Genomic DNA, 24,648 nt, shown 5'->3' with positions numbered 1-24,648 from the left:
AAAACCTTAAGCCCAGCTATTCTAAACTTGCTAAGATTGCTGTGAAACAACAAAGGGCCCTTGAAAAGGTTCAAAACATGCTAGACAAAAGTGATGATATGTTGGGTGAAGAAATGGATCGCACTAAAACCTTGACTGAAAATCTTCAGAGACTTCAGACTAGGTTTGACAACCTTCAATGTCATCATAACACTCTCTTGTCTGATCATGAGAAGCTCTCTTATGAATTTCTTCAAAGAAAGCAAGATCTTGAGAAGCTAAAGTTGAGTTATGAAGATCTTCAGAAGGAGCGCGATTCATTACTTGCTCAACAAATCAGCGCTGCTCATGAAGAATCTGTTCCTCCATGTTTGAAATGCATTGAACGTGAATCTGCTAATTCTTCACCTGAATGTTCAAATGCTTCTAATGCTACAAATTCCTCAACTGTCTCTGCTATCATTAATTCCTCATCTGAGGACATTGCTAGTATCACTAACGATGCAGGGCTGAAGGAATTGTACATGACAGGCATGTACAAAAGCCTCAAAGGGCATCAGACTCTTTGTGATGTGCTTAAAAAGCAGATCCTCAACAAGAACCCTAGGAAAGAGGGTATTGCCTTTGAGAGGAAACTCAATGTGCTGATAGTACATATTGGAAGCCTGAGCAGTACCCCAAAACCTCATGGGTTGCTGCAAAGGGACCTCCAGTTGATCCATCTAATTTATCTGGCTTTACATGTGAATCTTCTCATTCTTCTGATGAGTCATTTGACTCCAACTACAAACTGTTTAAAACTCAGAATGGTGAAGTATTTGCTAGATATGTTGGCACTAACTGCAGGAACAGTTCCCCTATGAAGAAAATCTGGGTTCCCAAAAGGTGCCTTGAAAGTTTTCAGGTGAATGTCCTCATGACACCACCTGTGAAGATTAGGAACCCCAGATCAAATTCTTCATATGGACCAAATTCTTCATATAGACCAAATTCTTCATATGGATCCAAGTCCTCATACGGACCAAATTCCTCACATGGATCATATTCCTCAAGAGGATCAAAGTCCTCATATGAACATCATCGTGCTAACAACTCTGTTTCGCAGGGAAGAGCCAAGGGCTATGAATATGAGCATTATTCTTCTAATCATTATGTTCATAAGTCCTCGAAGAATTTCTCTGCTTATTCATATGCTTACCCTAACCTCTCTTATGTGAAACGAAATGGATTGGCTTCTATGCCACCTTTTTCGTATGGAGCTCGCAGAGTGATGAACTCTTTGCCACCCCTTCAGATGTGGGTGGTGAAGAAAAGAACTAATATCTTCTGCAGGGTCAGGTCTCCAGACGTGCTCAAACGTCTGAAGAATTTGCTGGAGACCTGAAGAGTGCCTGAAAGGACGCAGGCTAATCATGAAGAAATGAACTTTCATTTCTCACGTCCTCATACTGTTTTAACTGTTGCATTGCTTGATGAAATTGGTCTGATGAATTGTGATGTCATATTCTTCACTGATGAAGTATATGAAGTTCGTAAGCTGCACTAATTCATCTGCAGGATGATCAACCCAAAGCCACTGAGTGGGTCCTCGATAGTGGATGTACAAATCACATGACTGGTGACAAGAATCTATTGATTGATGCTCCCTTATCACCATCGCATCTGAAGCATATCATCTTCGCTGACAAAGGCAAAAGTCAGGTATTGGGTCTAGGTAAGGTTGCGATCACAAAGGATCGACACATGGACAAAGTCATGCTTGTCGAGTCCTTAGGATACAACCTCATGTCTGTCTCAATGCTTTGTGATCTTGATATGGTAGTTGTCTTTGGCAAGTATCGTTGTGTTGTGGTTATGGAAGCTGACAATTCCAAAGTCTTCGAAGGCTTTAGGAGAGGAGACTTGTATATTGTTGATTTCTCTACAGGACCGCAATCGGCCGTGTGCCTACTCGCAAAAGCTTCAGAAGGTTGGCTATGGCATCGACAACTTGGTCATGCAGGCATGAGGAATTTGCACACGCTTGCAAAGAAGAAGCATGTCATTGGCATTGAGAATGTCAAATTCCTCAAGGATCACTTGTGTGGAGCTTGTGAAGCTGGAAAGATGACCAAGGCTAAGCATCCAGCGAAGACTATCATGACTACTACTCGACCATTCGAATTGCTTCACATGGACCTCTTTGGTCCTAACCATTACTCAGCTGTCACGAATGACGCATCTCTCTATGGGCTTGTTATTGTTGATGATTACTCTCGTTACACATGGGTACACATTGTTACTTACAAACATGAAGTGCAGGAAGTCTTCAAACGATTTTCCTCGAGGGCTTCAACCAACTTTGGTGTGAAGATCAAGCACATCAGAAGTGACAATGGAACTGAGTTCAAGAATTCTGGTCTTGATGACTATCTTGATGAACTTGGTATTACTCATGAGTTATCTGCTCCTTATACTCCTCAGCAGAATGGCGTCGTGGAGCGCAAGAACAGAACTCTTGTTGAGATGGCTCGCACTATGCTTGATGAGTACAAGACGCCTCGTCACTTCTGGATTGAGGCAATTTATACTGCGTGCCACATCATCAACAGGGTATATCTTCACAAATTCTTCAAGAAGACCGCCTATGAACTCCTCACTGACAAGAAACCCAATGTGAGTTATTTCAAAGTCTTCGGTACTAAATGTTGGATTAGAGATCCTCATCACAATGCTAAATTTGCACCGAAGGCACATGAAGGTTTTATGCTTGGTTACGGAAAGGACTCGCACACCTACAGAGTCTTCAACACCGTTCTTCACAAGGTTGTTGAAACTGTAGATGTGCGGTTTGATGAAACTAATGGCTCGCAAAGAGAGCACCTACCCTCTGTGATAGATGAACCATCACCTGAGGAAACTATCAAGTTCAAGGCTACTGAGGATGTCATTCCTACCGAAGAATCTGCTGAAGAATTCATTCCAGAACGTGAAGAACGTCGAGCTAATGCACCTGAAGAAAATGCTGAAGAAAATGGTGCTGAAGAAAATGCTGATCAAATTCCTCGACGACAACCTACTCATCCTCGCGTTGCAAAAGAAGTGCAAGTTGAAAAGATCATCGATGACATTGAAGCACCAGGTCCTCTCACATGCTCAAAAGCTTCACATTTATCTAACTTTTGTGGGCACTATGCTTTTGTCTCTATCATAGAGCCCACTAAGGTAGATGAAGCATTTCTGGAGCCTAAGTGGATTCAGGCCATGCAAGAGGAATTACATCAGTTCGAGCTCAACAACGTTTGGGAACTGGTCAATCGTCCAGATCCTCGCAAACACAATATCATTGGCACAAAGTGGATCTACCGCAACAAGCAAGATGAAAATGGCCTTGTGGTGAGGAATAAGGCACGGTTAGTAGCTCAAGGCTACACACAGGTTGAAGGAATTGATTTCGATGAAACTTTTGCACCTGTTGCTAGACTTGAAGCTATTCGCATATTACTTGCTTATGCTAACCATCATGATATCACTTTATATCAAATGGATGTGAAAAGTGCATTCCTCAATGGTAAGCTTGAGGAAGAAGTATATGTTGCTCAACCCCCAGGTTTTGAAGATCCTAAGCATCCTGACAAAGTCTTCAGACTAAATAAGGCCCTCTATGGCTTCAAGCAGGCCCCTCGGGCGTGGTATGATACTTTGAAGGAATTCCTCATGAAGAAAGGCTTCAAACCTGGTTCACTCGACCCTACTCTTTTCACTAAATCATATGATGAAGAATTGTTTGTATGCCAAATATATGTTGATGATATCATCTTTGGCTGTACTGACCAACGTTATAGTGATGAATTTGCCTATATGATGAATGAAGAATATCAAATGTCTATGATGGGAGAGTTGAAATTCTTCTTAGGTCTTCAAATTCGTCAACAGAGCAATGGCATATTCATATCTCAGGAGAAATACCTCAAGGATGTACTGAGGAAATTCGGCATGCAAGATTGCAAAGGCGTCAAAATTCCTATGCCCACAAATGGCCATCTGTGCACTGATGAAAATGGTATTGACTTCGATCAAAAGGTATACCGCTCCATGATTGGTTCTTTATTGTATTTATGTGCATCCAGGCCAGATATTATGCTTAGTGTTTGCATGTGTGCCCGATTTCAAGCTACACCGAAGGAATCACACCATAAGGCTGTGAAACATATTCTTCGATATCTAGCTCACACACCAACACTTGGATTATGGTACCCTAAGGGCTCGGCTTTTGATCTCATTAGATATTCTGACTCTGACTATGCTGGTGATCGTGTGGATCGCAAGTCAACCTCTGGTACATGTCATTTCCTCGGACGATCTTTGGTCTGTTGGTCCTCGAAGAAGCAGAACTGCGTATCACTGTCTACTGCTGAAGCTGAGTACATTGCTGCTGGTTCTTGCTGTGGATGAAGCAAACTCTCAAGGACTACGGCGTCAACGTGAAGAATGTGCCTCTCTTCTGTGACAATGAGAGTGCCATCAAGATTGCTCACAACCCAGTTCAGCACTCGGAGACAAAGCACATTCAGATCTGTCATCATTTTCTTCGCGATCATGTGTTGAAGGGCGACATTTCTATTGAGCATGTGAAGACTGAAGAACAACTAGCCGATATCTTCACTAAGCCCTTGGATGAGAAGAGATTTAGCAAGTTACGGTGTGAGCTAAATATCTTAGAATCTTCGAATGTTCTTTGAAAAGGACACTCATCCTAACACTTATGCAAAATTGATGACTTAGATGTGCAACACATGAAGAAACGTTTTTCTTCAATCAATGAAGAATAACACTCTAAGTGTGAAGAAATTAATGAAGAATTTGATTCTCAGAACCCTACGACAATTGTACGCGGTGTCTGAAATCATCATTCTTATACGGTGGGTCACGCCACCACAAAAGTTGAAAATCTTCAATTTGAATTTTGCCTTAGTTTTGAAATTCCTCAGTTGTTCATATTCTTCAACTTTGCAAAATCTTCACTGTTTCCGTCGTTTTTCTTCATTGGCTATATATATATATGAGTTTATGTCCTCTACAGCATTCACTTATGGGTAATTCTTCAAGTTAGTTTTTGTGCTAAGTGAATGTGATCGGACCCTTCCCCCTCTATGCTATACTCAACCCAATCTATTCACAAATTCCTCATGTGCGTTCTATTTGAAACTCGTTCAAAATCTTCATTGTGTCCTTGTCAGCTGAAGAATTTGCGAACGAAACTTTTAACTTATCCTATCCAAATTTTCGGCTTTGCCGCTCAAACCGTTCCGCTTCCCACGATATACTTATCTATTCACCCACGATCTAACACGATCTCCACTTCTGAGTACGTGGGTGACACATGTCAAGCGAATGAGAAGGGTCAGGGGCACGTTCGTCCAAAATCTTTGGGCGAATAGTTTTTCACTGTGGCTATAAATAACCCCTCTTCCCTTCCTCACTTCTTTTACTCCGCTCGACCTCTCTCCAGCTCGAGCTTCTCAAACCCTAGCGCCGCCGCTACATCATCGTCGCCGGTGAGGAAGAGCTTCACTGCCTCGACCTCGTCGCCGCCGAACTCGCGCCGGCCGCGGAAATCTTAACTCCGCCGCCGCGGTAGCCGTCTTCCTCCGCCAAGTTAGGGCGTGGAAGATCTGCACAGACGAGCTTCACTTCTCCACATCCCAGTTCGTCGTGTCTTCGTTCAGGGTAATTAAAAATTACTTTTACTGCCCTCTTTGATTCAAATGTTTACTACAAAATCTTCAGAGGTGTTTTTCTTCAAATCCTCACACACTAAACACCTCACATATCATCTGTTCTTGATTTGTTTCTCTAGGCATCATTTTTCTTCAAGATTCCTCAATTGTGTGGATTTTCGATCTATACAACTCTGGAACCTAAGACAAAGAACGCTTAGTGAAATTCTTCAAGACTCATCTGGTCAAATTCCTCAAACTTGTTCTTTTTGAAAAACCTTCTGAGAACGCATATGACCTCTCCAAATTCCTCGCAACTATACTCTGTTCACAGGTACTCATGTCCGCTGCTGAATCACTGGGTTCCCATCAACTTAACTCATTTGCAGCGTTCCTCGAAGAAAAGTTGCATACTTCTTCAGAGAGTTCAATTGTTCAAATTCTTCAACTGAAGAAAATGGCTGATGGAAAGAAGCCACAGAAAGGAGGAAAGAGGCCTGAGGTCAATACTGCCTTTGAAATCCCTGAGGACATTTATGCTGGGTACTGCACATCCCATGAGGAAGATAAAAATCAGCGCAAGGTGCACATTCAGAGGATAGAAAGGTGATGGGCAAAAGAGTGGAGGGAGTACAGGTATGTGACTCCAAAATACATGAAGAAATTCGCTGTTACTCCTCCATGCTCAAGACCACCATTGGCACCTGGCCAAGAGGCAGATCCCACTAGCATCAAGCGCGGTGAGGATTTTCCTGAAGAATGGGCCAAGCGCCAGGCCAAGTTGGCCAAACAGGCAAAAGATGCAGGGAGGAAATTCAATGAAGATTCCACTGCTGCTGCTGCTGAGGCCTCTGTAAGGCCGAAGAAATCCATGGCAAAGAAGCCTGCGCACAAGCCAAGTGCCTCTTCTTTAATGCCCTCACGGCCAATTTCCTCAGCTAAGCCCTCACGGCAAATTCCTCAAGCCGCTCCTGCTCCTCCAAAGTCCTCAGCTGCTCCGACAAAATCCTCAGCACCTGTGCATCTCGCCACGTGCCAAAGGACTACAGGCATCTCTATTGCCTCAGGAGCTTCAGCTAGTTCCTCAGCTGCACCAAATTCTTCAACAGGACCCTCTCTGCTGAAGACAAAGACCACTGTTGAACGAGGCTCTCGCCCAAGTCCTCACAAGAAGCAGGTCGCCTTCCAAGTGCCGTCTGAAGAAGACGAAGCTGATGATGAAGAACTTGCTGAAATCATCAGAGACAGGCAAGTCAGGGCCGCTAGAGCCAAGGGCACATATGTGCCACTGCTTTTGGATCCAAAGTTGATCCTCGACTACATTGACCTCTGGCACAAGGACCCAAACACTCCTATGCCTGATTTCAAGTTGACACCTGGCCAAAGTCACATGCTGACCCATTTCATCCAAGAAGAAAAATGGAAATATGAGAAGGCCAGGCAGCTCAAGAAAGCACAGTACAGGAAGGAGAAGTTCCTGAAGAACAACGTTGTCTCTATGACAACTGATGAACTTGTAAAGATCCAGTCTGAAATCAAAGTCCTCAGCGATGATTTCAACGCTTACTATGCTGATTGGAAAGGAGCCAAGGTCAGGTTTGTTAAACTGACTAAGAAGTTCACCACCAATGTTGCAGCCCCAACGCAACAGGAAATTCCTCAGGCTGATGCATCTGCTCAGCCAACTGAAGAACATTCCAGCACCACTGATTATAATCAGGCTGCTGAAGAAAATGTGAGTTCCAGGGCTGATGACTGCATTCCAGCCGCTGAAGAAATTGCCAGGGCATCCACTAGTGGTGCGCCTGAATAAAATGAAGAGGTCAGGGCAACTGCATCAGTTGTGCCTGAAGAAACTGAACCAAATTCCTCTGCTCCTCCTGCGCCTACCCCAACTCCAATCCTTCCATCTGCATCAGATGTGAAGAAGACCAAGGCTGCAGAGCGTGCAGCTGTGAAGAAAAGGAAAGCATCAGCTACTTCAGATTCTTCAGCTCCGAAGAAGATGAAGCCTTTGACCAGTTCGTTTGCAAATCCAATCGATGCTGTTCCAGTTTCCTCCATGCCATCAAAGGAAATCATCCCTTTTGATGAAGAATATGAGATCCCTAGCGGATCTGATGTAGAAAATCCTTCTGCTGCTTCGTCAGAGCAGATGGATGAAGAAATTGAAGCGGATCAAATCCCTTCAACACCAGTTGTTTCCTCGCCTATGCCTCAGTTCACAACTGAAGAGGCTGGCGTTGAAGAAATTGAAGATGAAGATGTGGACATTGGCTGTACCACACCTGTGATGAATGATGACTTTTGGGAAAGTCAGCACCCCAATTCTCCACTCTTCACTCCACTACAGCAAATTCCTCAGTCCCCAGTCACTACAGTTCAAATGGGATCTGATGAAGCTCATGAAGACATTCCAGCCGCTAGTGCTGAAGAAAATGAGAATGAAGAATTGAAGAACCAGGCTGCCACTAAAGAGGAACCAGAAATTCCTCAGCCTGAAGAACCTGAGATTGCGATTCCTGAGGTCATCATGCAACTGACTGACACTCCTCTGCCCAAGCCAAAGGATCCATTCTCAAGGAAGCAAAAATTCAAGGCCGATGATTTCTTCGGCGAGCACGTATTCTTCACCGAGTACAACCCTTATGACTCCGCTCACATAAGGAAGAGGCATTTCTGGACTGCCAGCCAGGCAAATTTCTATTCCTCAGTGCTGTTCGACAAAGACAAAGTCTTCGATCATGAGCACATTCCTCACGTGGATATGGAATATCTACCGTGCTTCGAGCCAGTCCTAAGTGTTCTTCACGATGCTGGATTGTTAAATTTCTGCACTGACATCTGTGATTGGAATGAAGAACTTATTCTTCAATTTTATGCAACGTTGCACATCACCGGAAATTCTGAAGATGTGAATTCATGGGTGCTGGACTGGATGTCTGAAAACACTCACTACAAAGCACCAGCTACTGAATTGCTTCGTGCTTTGCCTCTCAGTCTGCCCCTTGAAGGTGCTTGCTGCGTCTACAATGAACCTGAGCTTACCGATCACTACATGCAAGTGCTGATGAAGCCTTTGAAGCCAGGTCAGGCCCCAAGAACAAAATTCCTTGCTTATGTGCCTCGGACTGTCTATCGCATTCTGTCGAAGACATTGAGTCCAATCAAGGGCCACGACTCAAATGAAGAAGAAGTCATTGGCATCATGAAGAAACTGCTTTTCAATATCATTCATGGCGTTCCCGTCAACTTCCATGATTTCTTCATGAGGACTCTGGCCAATGTGGCAATGTCACCATTTGAGTTGAAGCCTTATGCACCATGGATTATGAGATTCATCAGGACAAGGTCTTCAATCAACTATAAAGCTGATACACTGAACCATTGCAGCTACTTGCCTCCGATTGAAGTCCTCAAACAGACATATTCCTCAGCTGATGAAAAGGGCAAGGCTACTGCCGTAATTGATGAAGGCATTCGTCCATTGGATGGACAATTTCGCAAGGCTGCATCCTACTCCACCAATGATGACTCTGCCACCCATGACTCTGCCGCCAACGCACCCAAGCAAAATCCTCAAGGCACAGCACCCAGGGTGATGACTGACCGTGAGCTTCTCCTCAGTCTTCATCAGAAGGTTGATCACAATCATAAATGGGTCAAGCGTCAGTTTGGTTCAATTCTTCACAACATGACTGCTACCCACAATGTAGTGAAGAAAAACCACTACTACCTTCATGAAACCCTCAACGGCACCTGGGCTGTTCTGTCTCAAGTCTATAGTGAAGAAGATCTGAAGAAAATGGGTCTCAAGGAAGATCTTGACTAGGCTACACCTCCTTCGAAGAAGTACAAGAAGGTCAAGGTTCCTTCCTTGGTGGCCAGCTCCTATTCTTCATCACGTGACACTGATGAACATGAAGACTTGGACGACACTGCGGCAGGCCCAACATCGACAAACGACCCCAACAACGATGACACTCCTTCATCAACTTGATATTCTTCAGGGGGCGTTAGTCCTCATTTTTGACCCTTTTGGTCATTTGATGACAAAGGGGGAGAAATTTGAGTTAGTCTTCAAGCGGGTCTATCTTATGGGCGTTTTTTTCTAAGTACAACTCTCGTTCTTCTGATGACTTTGCTGGATCGAGTTGTAAACTTAAACTCTATGGTGACCTGATACTTTTGCTATGTTCTTCTGCATGCTTATTCCTCGTTAATGTTATTGCACGCATGCTGAATTACATCAGTCACCATATTTCATCATGCATTTCAAATTCTTCATATTATATTGTCAAATGCGTGTATGAATTACAAGATATAGGGGGCGATCTCCATGATTCAACTCTTCAAGTGTGCATTGCTTCAAAAGCAAATTCCTCACTATGCACATCTTCAGGGGGAGTTCTTCTATATCTTGCAATCAAATTCCTCAATATCAGTATTTACACTTCATATGTTTATCCCCATTGAAAACTTAACCTATATTGTCATCAATCACCAAAAAGGGGGAGATTGTAAGTGCATCTAGTGCCCCTTAGTGATTTTGGTGTATTGAAGACTTATAGGTTAAGGGACTAATGTGTTTATGAGTGTACACAGGTCTATAAGTCTATGAGGAGTTTGATATTTATAGAGAAAGTCGACCCCTAAAAATGAAGTTCTTCAACTGAAGACTTTGGTATTTCTGAAGACTTTCTGAAGACTTTGAAAGTGAAGAAATTGGTGTGACCTTGAAGACTTGGTATTCATTTGAGGAACATGAAGCGTGAAGACTTTTGTTTTCGTAGTTTCATTTTCTCTTTCTTGAGTCATAGGAAACACCGTACTGTTAAAGGGGGTCGAGGAAATACTAAGGAAAAATTTCCATGTGATGCTCAACTCAAAATCCTACACCTACCAATGCCTTCGAGTGAAGCCATTGGAAATCTCATACAGTTCAGTCATATTCTTCAGTGACAGAGACGAAGTTCTTCTGGTCTCTGAGAAATTTGTTCTGACTGAGGAGTTGGGAATTCGCCAGTGCGGATTGCCTACACAGTGAGGAACATGATAGCCCTGAGGAATTTGATACTCAAATTTCCGACCGTTGCCGTGCTATGCGCCAGCTGTCCCAAAATATCTACCCACCTAACGGTCATATCATTGAAGGGCATTTATGTCTTATCATGTCGGGCTACTCCCTAGGCTATAAATAGCCGCCCCCCTACAACCACTAGCTGGTTGGCTGCTCTGAGAGAAACTGACACTTGTCATTTGAGAGCATCCCATCCTCCGAGGACTTTGAGCGAAAATCATCAAGTGAGGAAAACCCCAAACCTAAACACCTACAAACCTAAAGTGATTGAGCATCACTGAAGAGATTGATCCTGCGTGGATCCGACGCTTGTTACCTTTGAAGACTGTGCTTCTTCCAGACGGTTAGGCATCAAGGTCTAGAGCATCCAAGAGGAAATTGTGGATTGCCGAGTGACCGAGTTTGTGAAGGTTTGGAAGTCACCTGAAGACTTACCATGAGTGATTGGGCGAGGTCTGTGTGACCTTAGCTCAAGGAGAATACGGTGAGGACTGTGTGTCCTCAGGTTTAAATACCTAGCCGCTCCAACCAGACGTACAACTGAGACATCAGTTGAAACTGGTCTACCAAATCATTGTCTTCACCAAGCCTACTGGTTCTATTTCCTCAACTCTTTCATTTCCTCATTACTGTGTTGTATGCTTGTTCATATCTGTGTTTGAAGACTTTGACTGAATACTTTCTCAATTTCCTCAGTTCAATTTCTTCAGTATGTTTGTCTTCATCCTGTGTTATCCTGTGTTTACGCTTTCTGTACTCTGTGCTTGTCTTCATTTCATCATGATGACTATGCTTGTGTTCTGCTATGCATACTTTTGAGTACTTATTCCGCTGCAAGTAGTTCTTCGCTAAGGAATTTCCTCACCCACAAATTCCTCAGTTAAGAATTCATAAAAATCGCCTATTCACCCCCCTCTAGTCGATATAACGCACTTTCATCCTTGCTGCGGCCGTGGACCCAGCTGTCAGCCTCTCCACGTACAGTCCACGTCCGATGGAAGCCGTTCCTTGACCATGTTGACCATGCTGTGCCGAGAGCACCAAGGCGGTGGACGACGGCGAGGCCTAGGAAGGGGACGACGCGGAGCCGGGGAAGACGCGGCAGTGGATGCCCACTCGTAGAGGAGTATGAGGGTTCACTGGTTCGCTGCGGTGTGAGGCTGCCATCGCCGCAGAATAACAAGGGGTGTGGGTGAGTAGAGGGATGGCCTGGCCAGCGGTGGGAGTAGTAGGGGGCGGTGAGGCCTCCGCCGCATCGCAACCGGCAACGGGAGGCAGGAGCATGAGGCACGACCGACGCTGCTTTGGGCGGCTGGAGCAAGAAGACCAGAGGTTGAAGAAGCACTACGGCCGTTGGATGGACATCGTACGGTCAATGGAGCTAGAATCGTGCATATTGACTAAGTTGACAAAGCCCTCCGTCCCCGTCAACTTAGTAGGCCCACAAGTCAGCCTGCCATTGTACTGGGTCCCAGCTAGCAGGGGGAGTATTCATTTTTTTGTGCGTAATAAGGAGGTACTTCCTTGCGTGCGAAGATATAGCTGGTGGGTCCAAGCTGTCAGTGGCGGTAACGTTTTTTCACGAAATACAGAGGCCCTTTCGGTGGGTCCCAGATGTCAGGTGGAGGAATCATTATTTTGCGCGTAATAAGGAGGCATTTCCTTGCGTGCGGCCGTTGACCCAGCTGTTAGCCTCTCTACGTACAGTCCACTTCAGATACATGTCGGTCGTTGACCACGTTGACCAGGCCGCGGCGAGAGCACCAGGGCGGTGGACGACGGCGAGGCCTAGGAAGGGAACGACATGGAGCCAGGGAAGACTCGGCAGTTGTTTCCTACACGGAGCAGAGTATGACTGTACGAGGGTTTACTGATTCGTCTGCCGTCGCCGGAGAATAACAACAGGTGTGGGTGAGTAGAGGGATGGCTAGGCCAGCGATGGGAGTACGGTGGGGCGGTGAGGCCTGCGCGGTAGCACAGCCGGCCGCGGGGAGGAGGGAGCAGGCAGTCCCGCCGGCGCTTGTTTGAGCGGCTGGAGCAGGAAGAGCAGAGATTGAAGAAGCACGACGGCCGTTGGATGGACATCCAACAGTCACTGCTTGTGCGTCAACCTTTTTTTAGGAAAGCCTCAAATCTGTGGAAAACATCATACAGCCCATCTGCCATTATTTCTAATAATTTACAACCCATTTGCTAATTCTTAAGGTTTTTTTGAAGCCCATATTCTTTTTGTTAGCATTACAGCTCATATTGTGGCCACGGTTAAAAAATTATACGAAATTTTGCATATTTCGGTGTGGTCCGAACTGTTTTTAATCCCAAAATTTCGAGTCACATTCAAACTGATTTTAAAAATAAATGTATATCAATATAAAATCCGACAAATTGTCCACGCATAAAAATCAATGCAATTTAAAATCTCGAAATGAAAAAAAGAAATTTGAAACTAATTGCCGGTTTGATGTGTTTTAAAAATGTACAACCCATTTCTCATTACTGATAGGCCATTTTCTCGGCCAGCCGAATGAAGCTCTCCTCGTCTTGAAAGATTTGCAGCCCAATAGGCCTGACAAACCGACTTACTTGGCAAATTACAAGGCTGTGGCCGTGGACCTAGCTGTCAGCCTCTCCACGTACAGTACTCTTCCGATGGAAGTCGGTCGTTGACCACATTGACCACGCCGCGCCGAGAGCACCAAGGCGGTGGACGACTGCGAGGCCTAGGAAGGGGACGACGCGGAGCCGGGGAAGACGCGGCAGTGGATGCCCACGCGGAGAGGAGTATGAGGGTTGACTGGTTCGGCTGCGGTGTGAGGCTGCCGTCGCCGCAAAATAACAGGGGGTGTGGGTGAGTGGAGGGATGGTCTGGCCAGCGGTGGGAGTAGTATGGGGGCGGTGAGGCCTCCGCGGTAGCACAGCCGGCCACGGGAGGCAGGAGCAGGCGGCACGACCGGCGCTGCTTTGGGCGGCTGGAGCAAGAAGACTAGAGGTTGAAGAAGCACTATGGCCGTTGGATGGTCATCGTACGGTCACTGGAGCTAGAATCGTTCATATTGACTAAGTTGACAAAGCCCTCTGTCCCCATCAACTTAGTAGGCCCACAAGTCAGCCACCCACCATGGTGGGTCCCAGCTAGCAGGGGGTATTCATTTTTTTGTGCGTCATAAGGAGGCACTTCCTTGCGTGCGAAGATATAGCTTGTGGGTCCGACCTGTCAGCGGGGGGAACGTTTTTTCATGAAATACAGAAGCCCTTCCCGTGGGTCCTAGCTGTCAGGTGGAGGAATCATTATTTTGCACGTAATAAGGAGGCATTTCCTTGCGTGCGGCCATGGACCCAGCTGTCAGCCTCTCCACGTACAGTCCACTTCCGATGGATGTCGTTCATTGACCACGTTGACCAGGCCGCGCCGAGAGCACCAGGGCTGTGGACGACGGCGAGGCCTAGGAAGGGAACGACACGGAGCCAGGGAAGACTCGTCTGCCGTCCCGGAGAATAACAACAGGTGTGGGTGAGTAGAGGGATGGCTAGGCGAGTGATGGGAGTACGGTGGGGCAGTGAGGCCTGCGCGGCAGCATAGCCGGCCGCGGGAGGAGGGAGCAGGCAGTCCCGTCGGCGCTTGTTTGAGCGGCTGGAGCAGGAAAAGCAGAGATTGAAGAAGCACGACAGCCATTGGATGGACATCCAACAGTCACTGCTCTCGTGTGCATTATTTCTAATAATGTACAACCCATTTGCTAATTCTTAAGAATTTTTTTTGGAGCCCATCTTCTTTTTGTTAGCATTACACCCCATATTGTGGCCACGGTTAAAAAGTATACGATTTTTTTGCATATTTCGGTGCGGTCAACTGTTTTTTATCCCGAAATATCGATTCACATTCAAACTATTTTGAAAAATAATTTATATAAATACAAAATCCAAATAATTGTCCACGCATAAAAATCAATGGAATTTAAAATCTTGTAATGAAAAAAATTGAAACTAATTCCCGGTTTGATGTGTTTTAAAAATGTACAGCCCATTTCTGGGCAAACCGAATGAAACTCTCCTCGTCTTGAAAGATTTGCAGTCCAGCAGGGCTGATAAAGCAAGTAGGCCTCGTTTGGGTATTTCTTAAAAAAAATAGAACTGGGCTAGCCATTTTCAGCAAGAAAAAACACAACTGGGCTCATGATGTGGTAAACATAAATAAAACCCTGGCTAGACGGGCCACAGCCCCCGCACAGCCCCGTTGTTACCCTGATCCGTCGCTAAAACTAGTATAAATAACTGGTTGGGATTTGTTAGTTGTTACAATATTTCACTCTAAATTAAACGACTGGCAAGCCATTTGCCTTGCTTCAAAGAAAATATGACAGTCACAGCCGAGTTGAAAAGGGCAAGAACATCTAACTCCAGCTTACAAACTTTACAAAAGCACGAGGGTTAATTGTTCATCAGGTTTACAAAAAAACCCAGGTTGAAAAGGGCAACAACATCTAACTCCAACACTGTTTTTGGCAGTCACGGTCAAATGGATCGGTCAGGTCCATAGAATGAACATCCTGGGTCGTAAAATTTACTGGATTGTGACCACAATATGTTGTAAATAGAAGCCCAGCACGTTCAGAAGCTCTTTTGCCCACCTGAAACTCCTTTTTTTTGCTCTTCCACATACCCATCCGTCAAAACCATGCTGCTGATAAACTTAAGCCTGATGGACAATAGTAACCTCGCATTCAGCAGGAAGAATGTGACAAATCTAGTGTTTGCACGATTGGCTACATATCGTTCTAGCGTTATTGTCTTCAATTGAATCTCATGAGAAGTGAGAAAATCCCGATGCTTATGAATCCACCGATTGGTTATAACTTTCTTACCCCGTCCTGTTGCCTAAATAGACATGAAGATTGAAAACAGTTAAGGTCTAAAAAAAGAGTGTCGAAAGAGCAACAGCTGAACGGTTAATTCTAGTACACTATATGCGGGCTTCCAATGTGCGTGAAATTATCACCTTTATATACAACTTCTGCAGACATGGAAAGCATTGCAGCAAGCCAATAATCTTGTTCAGATCAAAACTATTCATTTGGATATATAAGATCTTGATAGAATCCAACACCATTGATAGGCCATCCATGGAGAAACTCTTCATTGAGCATAGAACATAATATTAGTACAAAATGTGTACTCCAAGATGACATATAACTTATGCGCAGAAATTTAAAATGCAGCTTATGGTTACAAGTGTAGATGATAATGTAAAGTACCTGAAGAACTGTGGAGCCAAACACCATATTGAAATGAGCACAGAGATCATGTATTACACCCAAGGTCTCCAGTTTAGGCGCAGAGAGGACGGTTATTTGCAACGGTGAATAACTAGAATCAATGATCAACCTTTGAAGTGAAGGGGCATCTTGGATGATGAGCCGCCTTCCATCAAAACAAATTCCAATTCTTACAAGGTTAGGCGACTTTATTTGGAGACAACCGATTCTAACTGTGAAAACAAGCACCAAGCACTCCAGGGCAGGGCAACTGGAGTGGATGATGCTGTGCAATGAGGCCTTCGATATACGAACCCGCACAAGTGAAAGTTTCTTCAAAAATGGGAGTCAAAGGTTTAGTACCAGATTGTCTGGTAGGTCGCACAGCGCAAAGGTGGCGGTGTGGAGAGAGGAGGAAAACCGCGAGATGGACATCGGTGCTGAGGGCACAGGTAGATGGCGTTCGGTATCTGGTAGGTGATTTCCAGGGGAATAGTAGCACTCAAGCAACTGTAGTTCTGTGAATTCAGGGGATTTCAGCTAGGCGTCCACCATGCAGGGCATGGTATGCTTGCTCAGGTAGCATGACGGGATGCAGAGGCTTCGAACGGAGCCCTGGTGGGAGGAGATGATGGCTCTGGGGATTTCAAAATCATTGAAGAGAGATAGCTGACGACAGTCGAGATTAAGGGGCACGTCGTGCCATAGAGGGAGCCACCGAATTGAGAGGACTTGGGTGCGGCAGCAATCCTTGGTGGGGAGAAGCGAGATGATCTCCCAAAGGACGGCGTCCGGGAGATCGCTGATGCGGTCCACCCGAGATTCTACGGGTTCCTGGGATCCGGTGGGGGCGGGGTCGCCGCTTCTCCCCGCGCTGCCGGGTGCAGGATCTACAACAGGCGTCGCCGCTGGCGGGAGCCTCATCTTCTTGGCACTGGGGTCAGCCGACTCCATTTTCCTCGAGGGCGTCGCGTCGCGCTCACGGATTTGAGCAGAGTAATAAATGACGAGCCTAGTTGTAGTGCGAGTGAAGAAGAAGGGGAGCTGGGGTTTTTCTGTAGTAGTGAGGAAGAAGGGGAGCTGGGGTTTTCTGTAGGAGTGAGGTGAGGAATTTGGGGATACGAGTGGAGCGAGCTGACGTGAGGTGGGTGGGAGTGAGGAGGAAGAAGAACACCCAGGTTTTTTTGGGGGGCGGTGTGCTGGGTGTGGGTAGCGCCTCTCATTCAGTAAATAAATGGACTTTTGAATTGATTTTACTATTTACTAGGGTGGATGGGCTGTTTTGTCTTGGGCCCAGAGAAACAAGTACTACTAGTACAGTGGAGACACTCTACAGCTACCCAGAAAAACAATTACTACTAGTACAGTGGATACAATACCGCTTCTGGCTCCTCCTAGGTCATCGAAACGTCTCCCTCTACTGAATGCCGTTATACTTTTGTTCACCGACATGCGGGCCATGCAGCGCGCGGGCCCAAATGCCATCCACCAAATTAGAAGGCAGTATGCAGACGGAGAGTCACCCCGATCGTAGCGCGGCAATAACGAGCCGTCGTATCACAAAACCCCACCTCCCCGCAGTCTAAGTTTGACGGATGAAGCAACCATCATTTCACTCTTCACTGAATCCCCTTCTCCCTCACCGTCTTCAAGAAAGGCAACACTCGCATCTGCCACTGTTCTTCTTTCCCAACGAAGGGAAGGTAAGCGGATCCGTGATGTTGGTATATTTTCATTCAAAGAAAAAAGAACTTTTGCAAAGTAGTAACCGATCCCCACTCTCTTTTTTGTTTCATTGTCATTGCGATTGTGTTTTCCTTTCAGTGGTCTCCTAGTATTCGTCAGTTTCATGATGGACCAAGGAGAACCAGGCAAAGATCTGCCGATATTGGAGCAGACGCGGGAGGCTGATCCCCACGAGACAGAGAGCTCCAAGAAGATGGAGGCAGCCACCGAGCCGACCCCAGATACGCTCACGGCCACTACTGAGATGGTCAATGCCCCGTTTGAGGTTACAGCCCCCGTGGCACTACAGGAGCAGTTTTCCCCTTCGAGGATGTGTCCCCCCGGCTGAGCTGCCCAGGGTGATTTTCTTCTTTGCCGATCTCGATTGTGGTTTTTCATCTAAGTATGTGGTGATAAATAATGCAAAATTTTATTAGCTTCGATGCCATGCTATACATAGTGGTTTAAATAACTTGTGTTTCTTATGCTGGAAAGTAATTCAGAATTTGTTTCTGTTTCAATTAGAGCCCTGATGCAGACAAGGATTGTGTGGTTGTACATGTCACTCGCTATGAGGCGGATGACCTGAATATACGCACTAGGAAAACAGAGTTTTTGGGCTGTTGGATCCTGGAAGCCATTTGCGCTTATACCAATGAAGAGTTGTATTCCAGCCTCACTGTTGTCAGGCGTGTTGTCCAGGGTGTACTGAAGCACAAGAAGTTCAAAGCTACTCCTTCGTTTGTGAGGCATACTGTTCTTGTCAAGCTTACGCAGGAAGATGACGCGGCATGCCTCCACAAACAAGTTTATGAGTGGCAAGGCCACAAGCACTACAAAAAAAAGACACATCCGTGACGTTTTGGGCCGAACAATTTTTTTTTCTGTCATACTTATGACACTTCTATGACGATAATTGTGACAAAACCCGGTATCATCATAGATGTGGTGGGGTCCTACTTCTATGGCAAAAAATCATGACAGAAAATGGGCTTTTCGTCCTAGGCGGGCCGGAGACGCAGCTGCATGACATTCTTTCGGCCGTCCATGACGGAAAAAACCGTGGTAGAAGCGAGGGCGAGGAAAATATCGGGGTGTTCCCGGTTACGGTGGGTGGTCGGGGCCGAGCGATGCGCGTTTCTCTCGTACACGCATGCGCGTGGGTGCGAGGCGTTGGGCTCTAACTGAACCTGAGCGAGGCGTTGGGCTCTAACTGAACCCGAGTGATTGCACTGCAGCCTACGTGTTACTGAACCCGAGCGATCGATTGATGGCTGTTAACTGAACCCAATCGAGCGATTCCTTCGCTACTGCTGCTAACTGAAGCCGATCGATGCTGCCTCTGGATGAACAGTGAGCGTTGCTGGGGGGGGGGGGTTTGGATGAACAGTTCCCGGTGGGAGTGGATGAACAGGACCCCGTGGTGTTGCCTCTGGATGAACAGGACCCCGATCGATCGAGCCGGTTGGGGCTGGATGAACAGGACCCCGTGGAGGGCAGGATGCACAGGACCACCCCGTGGAGGGCAGAATGAACACTAGACGGTGGAGGGCTGGATGAATAGTAGCCCGTGGAGGGGTGGTTGAACAGGAGCCCGTGGAGAGGGCTGGTTGAACAGTAGCCGGTGGAGTAGCGCGTGGTGGAGGCTGGATGAACAGGAGCCCGTGGATGAACAGTCACAGGTGGAGGCTGGAGGAGGTCGACGGTGGATGAACAGTAGCCCGTGGAGGCTGGAGGGGGTCGACGGTGGAGATGAACAGTATCCCGTGGAGTCTCGTTTTGCGGTACGCCACACCCCTCCCGATGAACAGGACCCCCGTTTCGACCATAGCGCTCCAACACAAGTCCGTTTCCTCCGTTTTGCGGTACGACACACCCCTCCTGATCAACAGGACCCCCGTTTCGACCGTAGGAGGTCCGTTTCCTCCGTTTTGCGATACGCCAGACCCCTCCGATGAACAGGATCCCGTTTCAAACGTGGCCGGTCGAACACAAGGCCGTTTCCTCCGTTCTGCGGTACGCCAGGCCTCGTTTCCATCGGCTGTTCCGTCCAAGCCCTCCCGATGAACACGACGACGCATTCCGTTCTGACCCAGCCGGTTGGCTCCCCATGAACACGACGACGACGCTGTTTCTCCGTTCCGACCCAGTCATGTACACGAGCCCTGGCCGTACGTATGCACGAGTAGGCGTTCGAGACCCTGCCCGTATGTACGTATGTGTCCGTATTTTCTTTCTTGCACACTGGCCGCTGTACGTACTTGTACATGCTACGTGCGCGCCTCTACTACGACACGTGCGCGCCTCTACATCGACCAGTATGTACGTACACGTTCGCGACCAGAATGACAATGCTACGTATGCTTCGACCAGGTGGGTCCCGACTCTCAGGCACTTCCTTGCCTGCGAAGATGTAGCTGGTGGGTCCCAGCAGTCAGGGGGGCGAATCGTTTTTTTAACGGACGCACTTCCTTGCATGCGAAGATGTAGCTGGTGGGTCCCTACAGTCAGGGGGAAACGTTTTTTCGTGAAATACGGTGGCCCGTCCGGTGGGTCCCCACTGTCAGCTGGAGGAATAATTATTTTGCGCGTAATAAGGAGGCACTTCCTTGCTGCGGCTGTGGACCCAGCTGTCAGCCTCTCCATGTACAGTCCACGTTCGATGGAAGCCGTTCCTTGACCATGTTGACCACGCCACGCCGAGAGCAACAGGGCGGTGGACGACAGCGAGGCCTAGGAAGGGGATGACGCGGAGCCAGGGAAGACGCGACAGTGGAAGCCCGCGCGGAGAGGAGTACGAGGGTTCACTGGTTCGGTTGCGGTGTGAGGCTGCCATCGCCGCAGGGCCTGGCCTGCGGTGGGAATAGTAGGGGGCGGTGAGTTCTCCGCGGCAGCACAGCCGGCCACGGGAGGCAGGAGCATGCGGCACGACCGTCGCTGCTTTGGGCGGCTGGAGCAACAAGACCAGTGTAACGCCCACGATGCGGCTATATCTCCCACGTGTCGAGGCACGACTTAGAGGCATAACCGCATTGTGGTTTTGTCGCAAGAAGGGTCATCTTCACACAATCCCATGTAATGAACAAGAATGGGATAAAGAGTTGGCTTACAATCGCCACTTCACACAATACATAAATAAATCATACATCAATCAGAGTACAGACATAGGTCCGACTACGGAACCAAATAAAAGAAGACAACCCCAAATGCTAGATCCCTGATCGTCCCAACTGGGCACCACTACTGATCAACATGAAAAGAAACATAGTAACGACCAAGTTCTTCATCGAGCTCTCACTTGAACTAGGTGGCATCGCCTGCACTGGTATCGTCGGCACCTGCAACTGTTTGGAAGTATCTGTGAGTCACGAGGACTCAGCAATCTCACACCCGCGAGATCAAGACTATTTAAGCTTATAGGAAGGAAAGGGTAGTGAGGTGGAGCTGCAGCAAGCACTAAGCATATATGGTGGCTAACATCCGCAAATAAGAGCGAGAAGAGAAGCAACGGAACAGTCGTCAACTAGTAATGATCAAGAAGTGATCATGAACTCCTACTTACGTCAAACATAACCCAAAAGCCGTGTTCTCTTCCCGGACTCCGCCGAAAAGTGACCATCACGGCTACACACGCGGTTGATGCGTTTTAATTACGGTCAAGTGTCAAGTTCTCTACAACCGGATATTAACAAATTCCCATCTGCCACATAACCGCGGGCACGGCTTTCGAAAGATAATACCCTGCAGGGGTGTCCCAACTTAGCCCATTATAAGTTCTCACGGTCAACGAAGGATAAACCTTCTCCCGGGAAGACCCGATCAGTCTCGGAATCCCGGTTTACAAGACATTTCGACCATGGTAAAACAAGACCAGCAAAGCCGCCTGATGTGCCGACAAATCCCGATAGGAGCTGCACATATCTCGTTCTCAGGGCAACACCGGATGAGACATCCTACGAGTAAAACCAGCCCTCAAGTTTCCCCAAGGTGGCCCCGCAGTCTGCTCGGTTTGGACCAGCACTCAGAGGAGCACTGGCCCGGGGGGGGGGGGGGTTTAAATAAAGATGACCCTTGAGTCTGCAGAACCCAAGGGAAAAGGGGATAGGTGGTAGCAAATGGTAAAACCAAGGTTGGGCCTTGCTGGAGGAGTTTTATTCAAAGCGAACTGTCAAGGGGGTCCCATAAATCACCCAACCGCGTAAGGAACGCAAAATCAAGGAACATAACACCGGTATGACGGAAACTAGGGCGGCAAGAGTGGAACATAACACCAGGCATAAGGCCGAGCCTTCCACCCTTTACCAAGTATAAAGATGCATTAATTAAATAAGAGATATTGTGATATCCCAACATAATCATGTTCCAACATGGAGCAATCTTCAACTTCACCTGCAACTAGCAACGCTATAAGAGGGGCTGAGCAAAAGCGGTAACATAGCCAAACAACGGTTTGCTAGGAAAGGTGGGTTAGAGGCTTGACATGACAATATGGGAGGCATGATATAGCAAGTGGTAGGTAGCGCGGCATAGCAATAGAGCGAACAACTAGCAAGCAAAGATAGAAGTGATTTCGAGGGTATGGTCATCTTGCCTGAGATCCCACAAGGAAGAAGAACGAGTCCATGAAGAAGACAAACGGACGGAGTCGAACGAATCCTCACAACTCCGGAACGAAACCGAAGCTAACGAGAGAAGCAACCCGGAAAGAAACAAACAACATAGTAAACAACCACCACATACACATGGCATGATGCACAAACAAGTATGATGCATGTCCGGTTTAATGAGGCATGGCATGGCAAAATGCACAAACAATACTACAAATTAAGTGGAGCTCAATATGCAACGAGTTGCATATTGATGAAACACCACATTCAAGTTATTTAGTATCGCTCTTGTTTATGTACCCAACAATATTAAATGTTGTTAAACATGGCAAGAGGGTGAAGCATAAATAAACTAACTATTTAAGCAAGTTAAATGAGGCCGGAACAACAAACAACAATTCCGGAAAATCCCCATATGCATATTTCAAATTTGCTACTGTTCTGCCATAAACACAATTTTAATGTTGTTAAATAGCAAAATAAAGTGCACCATGTTAAACTAGGCATTTTTCTACCCCATTTACATATAAAGTTTATTAAATTTGGAGCTACGGTTATTTAGTTATCAAATAAATCATTTTAACATGGCAATCGAGCAAATTTAAACAAACAACATTTTAAACATTTTAAACAAGGATGAAAGTTGCATACTGTTAAAGAACATGAAAATATGAACAAAATGCATATATGACATGTTTCATTTGAATGCATGGATCTTTAGTTATCAACAATGCAAAACCAGTGGCATTTCTGCAAATATGCATGCACTTGGAATTAGACAAATCACAGTGAACATAAAAAAAGGATGCGGGCCGAATGCTGCGCACTGTGGAAGCCCAGCAGCAGATCTGGCCCGAAGCGGCTGAGTGTGTGTGAGCAAAAAAATAAAAGGAAGCCGTGCAAAAAAAACAGGGGCTCCTGGGATTCGAACCCCAGACCTCCTGGATGCAGGAGCGTGCGGCGAACCACTGCGCTGCCACGGCTGCAGTTGATAGGAAGGGGCGCGGCCCCTTAAGAGGTTGCCCAGGGCCGAGCCTCTCTGTATAGGCAGAGAAGACGACGGCTGCGAGGACGCAGCCGACGAGGTTAGCCGTGGTGATGATGGGGCTTGGTAGGCCACGGCGGGTGTGCGGGTTAGGCTAAGGAGCACGTGTGCTTGGGGCTTCTAGGTGCAGGGGCGTGTGCGTGTGCGGGGTGAGGCCAACGGAGGGGCGCGCTAGGTGAGAACCGGAGCACGGAGACGCTACTGCATCTATGCGAGCAACAGAGAACTACAGGCTTCGCCGGATCACCGGGAGCACGGCAAAGACATGGATCGGACGAACCCTAGGGGTGCCTAAACGCAAAAGAGACAGATGGGAGAGGGAGGTGCGGTACCCAGCTCACCCAAAGACACGATGGGGTCGACGAAGACGAGCCGTAGACGACGCGATGGAGCTCTGAACTTGGTGGGGCTGCTGTCCGTGAAGCAGGGGAGGAAGAGGACGGCGGGGAGGTAGATCCAGAGGCCGTGGCGGTGCGGGCGTGGTGGAAGGGGAAGAAGAGGGACTTGGCGTTCCTCTCCACAGTTGCCGAGGGGGTCGAAGGCGCGGCGACGAGCTACCCCGAGCTCGAGCTCAAGCTCGGCCGGAGCATGGTGGGCAGGGCGACGGCGTGGCGTGGCTAGCCTTACCTGGCGGCGGCGATGGAAGGAGAGGGTCTGAATCGGTCAAGGGGAGGCCGGGTAGGGACGCCGGACGGCCGTCAAATCAACGCGGTTGTCGACGTGGACATGCTGGATGCGCGCCGTACAGGAGGTTGACGACGCCTCTCAACGAGTGGGCTGGATGGGCTGCGCCTGGCTGCGGTGCCTAGGTGGGCTGCTGGCTGCGCGAAGCCCAGGCAAGGCCTTTTCCCTTCCCTTTATTTGTTGGATAACTAATAAGCAGCTGCAAGGACAAATAAAAAGGCCAGGGGGCTAGGAGAGGAGTTTTGCAGATATAAAAATATCCTCAAGCTCCTGGAATTACCCACTATTTGATAAAATTGAGTTGGGCAATTTTAGAGGTAGAAAAATAAAACAAGTTTGAATATAATTCAAGCTTGGGTCATTTTTGAACCTGACCAAAAGAACTTCAATGGAGGTGAAATTAGGCAGAGAGGTTCGGGACATGTAGCAAGATTTATAGGTAGAAGATGAACATTAATGGAGGAGTGAAAAATGGCACTTGCCAAAAGAAAGAAAGAGATGGAGAGGTGGATGAAGCATGGGCATGGTTTGAGAGGGTGACAAGGGTAATGCACAAGATGCTCATGGCAACAACATG

This window comes from Aegilops tauschii, chromosome 3 (assembly GCF_002575655.3).
Source record: "Aegilops tauschii subsp. strangulata cultivar AL8/78 chromosome 3, Aet v6.0, whole genome shotgun sequence".
In the NCBI taxonomy this organism is placed as follows: Eukaryota; Viridiplantae; Streptophyta; class Magnoliopsida; order Poales; family Poaceae; genus Aegilops; species Aegilops tauschii.
Note: the sequence above shows the minus strand (reverse complement) of the source record.